We start from the raw sequence: 12,021 nt of genomic DNA, 5'->3' as shown, positions 1-12,021 counted from the left end.
GGTGTTTCTGCTTGGAGTGATATTCACCAGTCGCTTGCAGTTGCAAGAGAAGTTTAATATTCAGTACTCTGTACATCAGCCTCGATTCCTGCCACTGCATATATACAAACAACTTTGTACTGAAAGGCAAAAGGCCTGGTGGGATGCCGTTTATGCTTTGATTCACAAACGAGCTGTGTAAGTATGAATGGTATTGGATTTTTTTAATGTAGTCTGAGTTGCCACAGACATGTAGTTTGCATCGGTCTCTGAAACCCTGTTGCTTACTGAAGTAAATTATGCTAGAGTAGGTCTACGGAATCAATGAGAATTTAGCAAGTCAACTCCCTATAAATTCCATTGATTCAAATGGGCCTGCTCTAGCTGACTTATTTAGCATAGTAATTTGTAGTTGGAGTAGGTGCATTCCTACTCTGAAGGGGAAAGTAGGAAGATCAAAGAATATTCAAGTAAAATGGGGCTCCTTGGAGATAAGACAAATTTTCTAAGACTTTGGAGAAATTCAATCAATGCAGTTTATGCCCCACCATGTGTACAAAAGAAAATCTAGCAAATGGCTAAGATAATGCTATTGAGGTAGCCTGCTTCTAGTCATAGTCTAATTTTCTGAACATTTTAATTTGTTTTAATTTTACCCATATTTCATGTATGACCATAATTTTAAATCGTAAGAAAGAAAGAAAATAAATCCCCATTGATCCTTTGGGCCTACTCAAGTGCAGTTTACTACACTATGCAGCATTTTGGCCAATAATTTCAGTGTTGCTACTTGAGTGATATGATAAAGGAAGGTATTGATTTTTTAATGGGAAGTTTAACATAGGGTGTGAGATTGGTGGCTTTCATGTCTTTTTGCTATAAATTATGCAGTGTAGTGAGCCTTAAGTGCCTTTTAGAAATATTGTTTATGATATCAAATTTGTATTTTAAAATGAAGTATCTTTTAACATATTCCATGTTATCGCTAATTAAAGAAGTGGGTTTTCTTTGTTTTTACTGCTTACATGTTTATGTATTAATATTACTTTCAGACCTGGGAAAGCAGCAAAACTGAGGCTTCTAATTCAGCATGAAATAAACATCCTCAGGGCATTAGGAAGACATGGTCTTCAACCAGCTTTGGTTATTCACTGGGCAAAAAGTCTTTTAAAAACAGTAAGTAGGCAGGTGCTATTTTCCATACAGTAGTTGTAATATTAATCAATTTTGTAATTACTCATGTAGTTTAACGCAGAGTTCCATGTGTTTAAATCTCATAAAAAGTCAGAATATTACTGCTTTTTTAAAAGGTTCTAAGAATTGCTTGACTCCCTATCTGTCTCAGTCTGTGAGTTAAATATGTAGGAGACTTGATACAGTGTTTCTTAACAACTTGCTTGCCTTCAACACAGCTGCTATTCTCCATGTTGAGAAAAATGGGAAATAGTATCATTGTGGCTATAAATTATACAGGAAAAATATCATTGTGTTATTTCACAGGGTTGTAGCCTTAATTCTTTCTATGATCAAAGAGAATACATTGGACGAAGTGTTTACTATTGGAAGAAAGCTTTACCAATGCTGGAGACAATCAAGAAAAAGAGAAATATTTCTGAACCAATTGATCCCTTGTTCAAGCATTTTCATAGTGAAGATATTCAGGTAATAAAAGAAGATGCACAATTTTATATGGTAGTTTTGCTGTTTCTAAAATGCTTTTGAATCTTCTTTGTTTTCTTGTTTTAGTATGTAACTGCTTCCTCCTTCAAAGCAAAGAGGACTGAACTCAGTGGATTTAAAGCTGAAGGAATAAATAAGGTTCTTTTTAACACTGTTATTTTAATAAAACCTTACTTGTTCATTCAAACTGAGTGGTACTAAGTTCAGTACTTGAGACCTGGCTACATACATGGAGTATGCTATAGGAGTATCAATGAAGGTTTAAATATACTTACCTATAAGGGCAGCTAAAGAGGAAGTAAGTGAAGATTATTAAAGAAAACATATTCCTGTGGTGATTTAAAGAGACGATTACCTCAGTAGTCAAGTGACAAGACAAAGGGAGGTTTGATGCTGGTGGCAGAGAGAAGGGATGCGACATAATTCTCCCAGCTTGTAAGTGAAATGCCTCAAACTGGCATGAGGTAGAGCAACCCTCTTATGCTTCCAAGCTATTTCTGTTTGATTGGTAAGATTGTCTGCTATGCCCTGGAAGTCATTGGATTCCTTGGGACTCTGAAAGGTGTACAGGAGAAAGAGTCCTACCACTGAAAATCCTCAGAGTTCTTCCATGCACCTTTGTGAGTCCCAGGGAATCTCACAACTTCCATGGTGCAGTAGGTAAGGATCAAAAATCACTTTTCTTAGGGACTGAAGAAGATGACAGTGGGGAAATGGCATGGGAGTAGGAGGGCTTTTCTGCCTCCTGCTTGATCTGAGGCCTTTCACTCTCATAATTTGTCTCTGGTATCCCCATTGAATTACAAAAGTCATTTAATTTAATTCTGACAATCCCATCTGTAATTGATAGTACTGCACTTCCAAGTTGTAGCAGTTTTGCTGAAGGTTGTATCAGTAGACTTTGGCAGTTTTAAGCATTCAGTATAAAGATTTTGTGACATATTGCATGTTAGTTGGAATCCTGTTCATCAAGGTATAATGGAAAGTAACACTGTCATAAATATGGCGGCTGTTCCGCCCTGGCAACAATTCAGTTGTGCAGTTGGTCATGTGGTAGCTATTTGACTGATTGCACAATGCTTCAGCGGAGGCCCTTCATGGATAGCATTTCTGCCTTGGCACAATTGTAGCTAACATAGGCTTAATGTTCTTGTTTAGTCGTTAAGTCGTGTCCAACTCTTTGTGACCCCATGAACCAGAGCACACCAGGCCCTCCTGTCTTCCACTGCCTCCGGGAGTTTGGTCAAAACAGAAACAAAAGTCATAATGCTGATTTCAGCCAATATTCTAGTCACATATTTTTATTCTATCTTGATGCATTCAGTGTAATGCATTGCAGAGTTTCTACCTGGGACTATGTACCCTCTTTGCATTTAAGTAACTATCAAGAAAAGCTGAATTAATAGTGGTAGATGAAGATGTCTCATTGCTGTTGCTAACCATGAGATGGACAAAGATTTATTTAGGATTAGGGTGCTGAAGCATCCTTCCTGCATGGAAATCTTGTTTAACACCAAGGTGATATTGGTATGAAATAAAGAGAGCCCCTCCCAGATGGACACACCATGAAATGGGGCTGTGCTTAATAGTTCCAATGGCCATAGTTTCACTCAGACAGAATGGGCACAATGTATCCAAGTTGTGATGACTGCATAATTTTGCTTGATAAAGTGTATGATAGTAAGGCATATTCCAGCCCTTCCAAAGCTAAGTACCTTTACTTATATTTAATAAAGGATAACTCATGTATACTTTCAAAAAAATTTCCAAAACAAAATTATTCTGTACTGAGCAATACTGATACATGAAATTAACAGAATAAACCCCCCTTTTTTTAGCCTTCCCAGGTTGAAGAATATCAGGAGGAAGCACACATAGCATTTGCTATTTTGGATGCTGTTGATGGAAAAACAGATGATGCTATGCAAGCATTTGAAGCTATCAAAAATGTTGTTGCGTACTGGAATCTTGCTCTGGTAAATTTCATTTTCTGTCGTATATTCCCTACCTAATGCAACTCAATAAACAACATGCACAGCTAATTCTTTCTCTCTTGGAAAGATTTTCCAGAGGAAATCAGAAGAGATGGAAAATGATGGCTTGTCAGTGGAAGAACAGGAAGAATGCAGGAATCATCTAAAGAAAAGCAGAGACTATCTTATAAAGATAATTGACGAAAGCTGCACAGATAGTTCAGTAATTGAAAAGGTTCATGATTTGACTTGTTTTTCTTGATTACTGTGAAATATATGTGTGAAGAAAGTACATTTGTCATAATGTAATGTATCAGAATTGTTCTTAAACACACTAGAAAATAAAATTCAGCTGATCTGAAGCAGGGGTGGGCAACTTCTGTGGGCTGCAGAGACCAGCAAGAATGAAACTGGAAATGGCAGGGAAATCCTGTTTCAGTTTTGAATCACAATTTTCTACAACAATTCAGGCCAATTTTACAGAAAGCCATTTACAGTTAAACCATTTAAACATCTCCAAAACACTAGTAAAGCTCTTATTCCACCAAAAATATTTCTGCAGATTGAAAAATGAATATGTAAGACCACAACTCATATTTTCAAAATAATCCCATACGGCCATCACAGCAACTTACACATCTTCTTTCTCTTCTGCCCCCCAACCCAGAAACTTCTCGCAACTCACTGCTTCCCCAAGAGGTTGGTAAGCAGGAGCAGAATTTTGAACAAATAGTTCAGTCTCCCATCCCACAGAGCTTATGAGCTGGTCTGCAGCTAGCCATCTTCACTGTTTAAGAGGAATTGTGGGTCTGTCCTGGACCCAGAGGCACTGTAGGAAAATAAGATCAGAATGGTGGTTCTCCTGCAAACTGAGTGTTCTGCTTTGTTACCACTGGAAGTATATAAATATATATATTAAACTCTTCAAAAAGAGTACATTCAAAAGGCATGGGAGGAGACAAAGCAGGCATTCATGGGCATTGTGACATCCATGCTCCCCACATTGCTTATTCTAGTTATAAAGCATCAGCTCTTCTAAACAGGGAGAATCTAGGATTACAAACTAGAATTGGTTCAGCAATACCTCTGTAGAAGCTATCTGGTTTATTAACAGGTATCCTCATGGTGTATAAATTGCTTCACATGTTTTGTCAGGACATGTTGCACATAGCCCCTCCTAACACTTTTCAAATGCATTTTCAAACCTAATAGTGTTTAAATCAAGGCAGAATGTTTTGTTCATCAATTTAACAACTGTATATCAACTGACAGTAAAATCAAACTGGCTTTTCTTTTTGTCCTAGTTACCTGTATCCATAGAGACAGTGAAAGAAATGCTGGAATGTGTAATGCAGGAACTTGGGGATAGTGGTGAAGAACGGGGTCTTGCTTTAAACAATGATTTGGGCCAACCAGCAGAAGCAGAAATGAAACATTCTACTCCATCACCCACAAAATTTTCGTTATCTCCAAGTAAAAGTTACAAGGTATATCAGTTAAAATTCATTTGAAAAATGAATTTTTTTCTTTTAGTTGGTCTAAATTCCTAACACTTTTCTCTTTCAGTTTTCTCCTAAAACTCCCCCTCGATGGGCAGAGGATCAAAAATCTCTCCTTCAGATGATCTGTCAGCAAGTAGAATCTATTAAGGTAAAAAAAGAGTGAACTATTAACTTCTGTTTGGGGACAGATACCATTTGCTTCATTTAAATAACAGGATATCATATCTTACCATTTTAGTAAATGGGAAAAATCATAAAACCGAGACTAATCACTGTATGACTGTTTCCATGTGATTAAATATGATTACTGCTCCTTATTTTAAAGTAGGTATGTAATGAGTTTCCTAGTCTGACCTGTACTATGAACAGCAATATTAGTGACCAGAGTGCAAAGAGAAACATCCAAGGAATGTTTTATATAGTTTATATATATTGTCATACCCACGGTTTCAATTATCTGCGGCCTGAAGAAAAATAAATAACACCCAGCAATACACATTCCCAAGATATATTACCAGGACTGACCACTAGATGAAAACAGAGACTAGACTTCATACAGGTGGCCACATGGAAATGTACATCTGGCCTGAGGAACCAGCTTCTGGCAAAATGAAGAAGCTGCATTTGCAGTGAGGCAGCAGTTGCTGGTTTCAAGGAGGGCAAGAAACCCAGTCCTTTCGCAAGACTGGGCTAGGGCTGCCTCTGTCAACCATGCACATACACACTTACATACATCTGAGGTTGCAGAATTATATATATTCTAACATACATTTAAAGGCAACTTGGAAGCTGCAACTGGTATAACATGCAGCAGCTTGGCTGCTAAATGGATGTTTCCTTCCATGACCATAGAATACCTTTTTTGTATCATTTACGTTGGCTCTTACCCTAAAGTCCTAGGTGACTTGGGACTCGCATACCTATTGGACTGCCTCTACACATATGATTGCTTTGTTTGTTACATATGTAATGGTTGTTGTACTGTGGTGTGTGCTGTTTGGTGTCTCCAGACAAAAGAATCAACAATAAATAATTTCTATGTTCATTCCTACTTATAATGAATTTATTCCCCAGTTTGAACAGTTTTGCAGCAAGGAATTAAAGTATTTTCAAAGAAGTTTCAAAGATGTATTAATAGAATAAATGATATTTGTGTGCCTGTGAACTTGTTACAAATCTGTTGAAAAGAGGGAAAACAGCAACGCGTTGATGTAAAAAGCCAATAACATTGCTGTCTTTTTGCTAGAATGAGATGCAAGAAATGAAACTTAATAATTCTAACACAAATATGACTCAACGGTGGCCTGCTGAAAGCTATGCAACAGAGACCATGTCAGATGGCTATCAAGGATCACAGAATTTTCATGGAGCACCATTAACTGGTAATCACACGGTGAAATGTTGAGATCTAGACAGAAGACTTTAATGTGATACAAACTATGGTATCAGTTGATTATCACTGAGGAATGTAAAAAAAGTAGTAAGCCAGCTGAAGACGTTTTAAAGAAAATATCTTGAATAAAACTATTTTATTATTATTTACTGGCTTCATAATCTAAGACCTGATTTAAAATTTGCCACAGTTGAATGTGAAAGATGCATTTTGTCCTTATACTGCAACAAAATAGGATGTCATACCCAAGGTGCAAGAAAAGTGCTTAGTATTGAGATTTGCGGTTCCTACAAACTTAATTGTTCCTACTATTATCTCTCATACATTCAGTTGCTACAACAGGCCCATCTGTCTACTACAGTGCATCACCAGCATATAATTCCCAGTATCTTCTAAGGACAGCAGCCACAAATGTGACCCCCACAAAGGTAATTACAAATGCCATTTCATATAACTAATTTAACAGTTAGCAAAATGGGGTGCTTAGTTTTTCAGTGAAACCTTTTTCAGTGAAATAACATTGAGGCATCCCCTTTCTTGTCATAGTGAGGTTGGGGAGGTGTTCAGGACCCAATAGTAGATCTTAAGAATACACTTACCAGACATTAAAATGTATGTTTAAAATAGCTTTGTGTGATAGTCACCAATGAGACTATAAAACAGTAATTCCCAACCTGAAGTGCATGTACCCCATGGGGTGTGAACCAGGACATTTAGAGGTACAGTGGTGTCTCGCAAGATGAATTTAATTCATTCCGCAATTAATGTCTTGCGAAAAAAATTGTCTTATGAAACGTGTTTTCCCATAGGAATGCATTGAAATCTAATTAATGTGTTCCTATGGGCAAAAAAAGTCAGAACAAAGTCAAATTTGGTTTACAAATGGTTTATTAAGTGCTCTTTAAAGCCATACATATTGTGCATATGATTTCAAAAGTTTCAATCAAAAAACTTTAACTTTTTAAGCATCATAGAAAAAATTTAAAAATCAGCAAACATGAGGTAGAAACAAAAAATGGAAAACATTCGTCTTGCGAAGCACGGCCATAGGAACATTCGTCTTGCAAATCATCAACCCCCATTGCCAAAACGATTCATCTTGCAAGTTTTTCAGCCCGCGAGGCATTCGTCTTGCGAGGCACCACTGTACTTTTTTTAAAAATGAATAATGTTGGGAAAAGGCACTTACATCAGCAGTGCGAATCACTTATTTATATCCTGAGCAGTGAGAAACCCCTCAGCTTCTTCCTTCTCTCCCCACCCACTGCATGAGAACCCAGTCAATTGGCTTTCGCTCCAAGGCAGCATTTGTTCTTGTTCCGCCATTAATCCAGGGACTTGTGCCACCTGCTCCTTTCCTATCAACAGCAGTTTGTATGGGACAGCATTCCTTATAGGTTTTAACCCCTTTGCTGTTATGCTCGGGCATGCTACCAGAGCTGATGAGGAGGCGGCCTGAAGATGAGAGTTCTCCCTAGTTCTGTCCCCTAATATGAAAGGAATGATTTATAGAGATGGGTTGTCATAGGGTACACAATAGAAAAAAGGTTGGGAACCACAGCTGTAAGGTGTAATATTCATTAAGGCTAGCACTGAACATTGTTCCTATTTTTAGGCTCCTGTCTATGCCATGAACAGGCTTACTCCTCAGCAACAGCTATATACCTACCAACAGCCAATGCATACACCTCCACTGAACACTTCTGCTTGTATGTTTTCACAAGAAATATATGGAACTCCGCTGCGTTTTGATTCTCCTGCAACTGGAATTTTGTCTCCTCGGGGTAATGAAGACTACTACAACTACAGTGTGCCACCAACAAGCACAAACCCACCACTACCTGAACCAGGGTATTTCACAAAACCTCCAGCAGCACCTCCAACTACCAGATCTGCAGAATCAAAGGTGATTGAATTTGGGAAGCCCAGCTTTGGCCAATCTACACCAGCAGAGGGACCAAAATCTTCCCTTATAACTTCCGCTCACTCTACTCAGTCAACTCCTTTCAAGTTTAATTCTAATTTCAAATCTAATGATGGTGATTTTACTTTTTCATCACCCCAGGTTGTACCACAGCCCCAGAGTACAACCTATAGTAACAGTGAGAGTCTTTTGGGCCTCCTTACCTCAGACAAACCTGGAAAAGAAAATACATACATAGGACAGAAGCCACTTGCTGATTATAACACAGGGCAGCGTACCATCTTCAGTTTTGGTGGCAAGAATACTTCAGGCATTTCATTTACAGATAAAATGGGGCAGAATCAAACCAAGCCATCGGGGTATAGTAAAGGTGATGTGTTCAGCTTTCAGGAATCTGGGAAGCCCATGTTTGGAACACCAAATTCAGATGTAGCAAATCGAAGTCATGAAACAGAGGGGGGAAGTGTTCATGGTGGGGACGAGGAGGAAGATGGTCCTCATTTTGAACCTGTTGTGCCATTACCTGACAAAATTGAAGTAAAAACTGGTGAAGAAGATGAAGAGGAGATCTTCTGCAACAGAGCAAAACTCTTTCGTTTTGATGGTGAATCCAAAGAGTGGAAAGAGAGAGGAGTTGGCAATGTGAAAATTCTGAGGCATAAAATAACTGGTAAAATTCGTCTTCTAATGAGGCGTGAGCAAGTGCTAAAAATTTGTGCAAATCACTATATAAATCCTGAAATGAATTTGAAACCCAATGCCGGATCAGACAAATCATTTGTGTGGCATGCCTTGGATTATGCAGATGAACTGCCAAAACCTGAGCAACTTGCCGTACGATTTAAAACACCAGAGGAAGCAATGCTTTTCAAATGCAAATTTGAGGAGGCACAAAACAGTTTGAAAGGCTCTGGATCTGAGGTTAGTCAACAGGCTGCTCAGAATATTGCGTCCTCAAGAGAAAATGCTACTGAGGATGCAAAGGACTCTGATAAATATGATCCTGCAGTCTTGAATTCAGAATGCCATTTCAAGAGTGGAACATCTGCTCCCAGTAGCTTTCGGGGTGCAGGTCCTGATATCAGCAATACAGCAAAAATCACTAATGTTAAAAATACCTTTACAGTTACATTGAGTGAGGCCTCTACACCTGCATCCTTCTCTTTTGGTAAAGAAGTATCAGGGGGACATGCTACTCATGGATTTGGTGAACAGTTCGTATTGAAGAAAGATCAGTGGGAGTGTAGCACATGCCTCGTGAGGAATAAAATAACTGCACAGAACTGTATAGCATGCCAGACTCCAAATCCGTCTCAGAGGGAAGCACAAACGACACTTCTCCCAGCAGAACCAAGGCTTTTCAAACCAAGTGCTGAAGGTACACAGAGTACATTTGGACTAGCTTCTACCAAAAAAGAAAACCAGTGGGAATGTAGAGTCTGTTCTGTGAGAAATGAAGGCAGTTCATCTCACTGTATTGGCTGTAAGAACCCCAATGTAACCAGCACATCAGTTTCTACTCCTCAGACTACATTCAAATTTGGCCATATGGACACTTCAAAGATCCCCCAGAGTGGGTTTGGAACAGCTTTTATGAAAAAGGAAGGCCAGTGGGACTGCAGTGTGTGCTTAATACGCAACGAAGGCTCTTCTCCCACTTGTGCAGCTTGTCAAACTCCAAATCCATCTGGTGATGTTCCAGCTCTACCTGGCAGTTCACAGCATCCCATGTTTGGTTTCAAAAGCAAGTTGTCTGAACCCACTGGAGGACCACAGGGGACAGGCTTTAAGTGTGAAATATCTGAGAAGGGTTTTAAATTCGGTCATCATCCAGAGCAAGGAAAGTCTCCTTTCACATTTCAGATTCCTACTACTACTGAAACTAAGCCTACTAAGGGCGGGTTTAATTTTTCAATGCCTGTGCCTGAGGGAGGATTTAAATTTGGTATACAAGAGCCTAATAAAGATGTTACCACTGAGCAGCATAATGGCCTTGAGGAAAAAGAGGGGGTGCGTCAGGAAGATTCTGTAATCAAGTCACAGGATAACACCAGCAAACAGGGCACGGACTTGGTTTTTGGTCAGCATAGTAGCACTTTCACGTTTGCTGACCTCGCAAAAACTGGCGAAGGGTTTCAGTTTGGTCAAAAAGATCCAAATTTCAAGGGTTTTACTGGGGCTGGAGAAAAGCTCTTTTCCTCTCAAACTGCCAAAATGTCTTCCAAAGCAAATAATTCTGCTGATCTTGAGAAGGATGATGACGCATATAAAACAGAAGAAAATGATGATATCCATTTTGAACCTGTTGTCCAGATGCCTGAAAAGGTGGAACTCGTAACAGGTGAAGAAGATGAGATGGTGCTGTATTCACAGAGAGTAAAACTGTTTAGGTTTGATGCAGAAACTAGCCAGTGGAAAGAACGCGGTGTAGGCAACTTGAAAATACTGAAGAACGAAGTGAATGGCAAGCTCCGAATGCTCATGCGACGTGAGCAGGTACTGAAGGTTTGTGCAAACCACTGGATCACAACTACCATGAACTTGAAGCCTCTTTCTGGCTCAGACAAGGCGTGGATGTGGTTGGCCAGTGACTTCTCAGATGGTGATGCAAAGCTGGAGCAATTGGCAGCTAAATTCAAAACCCCAGAGCAGGCTGAGGAATTTAAACTGAAATTTGAAGAATGCCAAAGGCTGTTGCTGGATATACCGCTCCAGACTCCACACAAACTTGTGGATACAGGGAAAACAGCTGAGCTCATACAGAAAGCTGAAGAAATGAAAAGTGGGTTGAAAGATCTCAAAACCTTCCTGACAGATGATAAAACCAAATTGGCAGACGAAGAGTGTAAAGGCGCTGCATCTGTCACAAACTCTTCTGATCTAGTTATAAAACCACATGCAGAAAGTACTGGGCCTACACTGGAATGGGACAATTATGACTTGCGAGGAGAAGCATTGGATGATACCACAGATAATTCTATATATGCACTGCCTCGGGCAAGTAGCCCTGTAAGGAAAAATTTATTTAGGTTTGGAGAATCTACTACAGGCTTTAACTTTAGTTTCAAATCAGCCCTAAGTCCTTCAAAGTCTCCTTCCAAACAGAATCAAAGTAGGGCTTCTTTAGGCACAGATGAGGAGTCTGATGTTACCCAAGAAGATGAAAGAGATGGTCAGTACTTCGAGCCAGTGGTTCCTTTACCTGATCTTGTAGAAGTAACAAGTGGTGAAGAGAATGAGCAAGTTGTCTTCAGTCACCGGGCTAAACTGTATAGATTTGATAAAGATGCCAATCAGTGGAAAGAGCGGGGTATTGGAGACATTAAGATCTTGCAGAACTATGACACTAAAACAGTTCGTATAGTCATGAGAAGGGACCAGGTATTAAAGCTTTGTGCCAATCATAGGATAACCCCAGATATGAACATCCAGCAAATGAAAGGCACCGAACGAGCGTGGGTATGGACAGCATGCGACTTCGCCGAAGGGGAAAGAAAAATGGAGCTCTTGGCAGTACGATTTAAACTGCAGGATGTTGCTGACTCTTTCAAGCAAATTTTTGAGGAAGCG

The sequence above is a fragment of the Pogona vitticeps genome, chromosome 3 (genome assembly GCF_051106095.1).
Source record: "Pogona vitticeps strain Pit_001003342236 chromosome 3, PviZW2.1, whole genome shotgun sequence".
NCBI classification, from domain to species: Eukaryota; Metazoa; Chordata; class Lepidosauria; order Squamata; family Agamidae; genus Pogona; species Pogona vitticeps.
Note: the sequence above shows the minus strand (reverse complement) of the source record.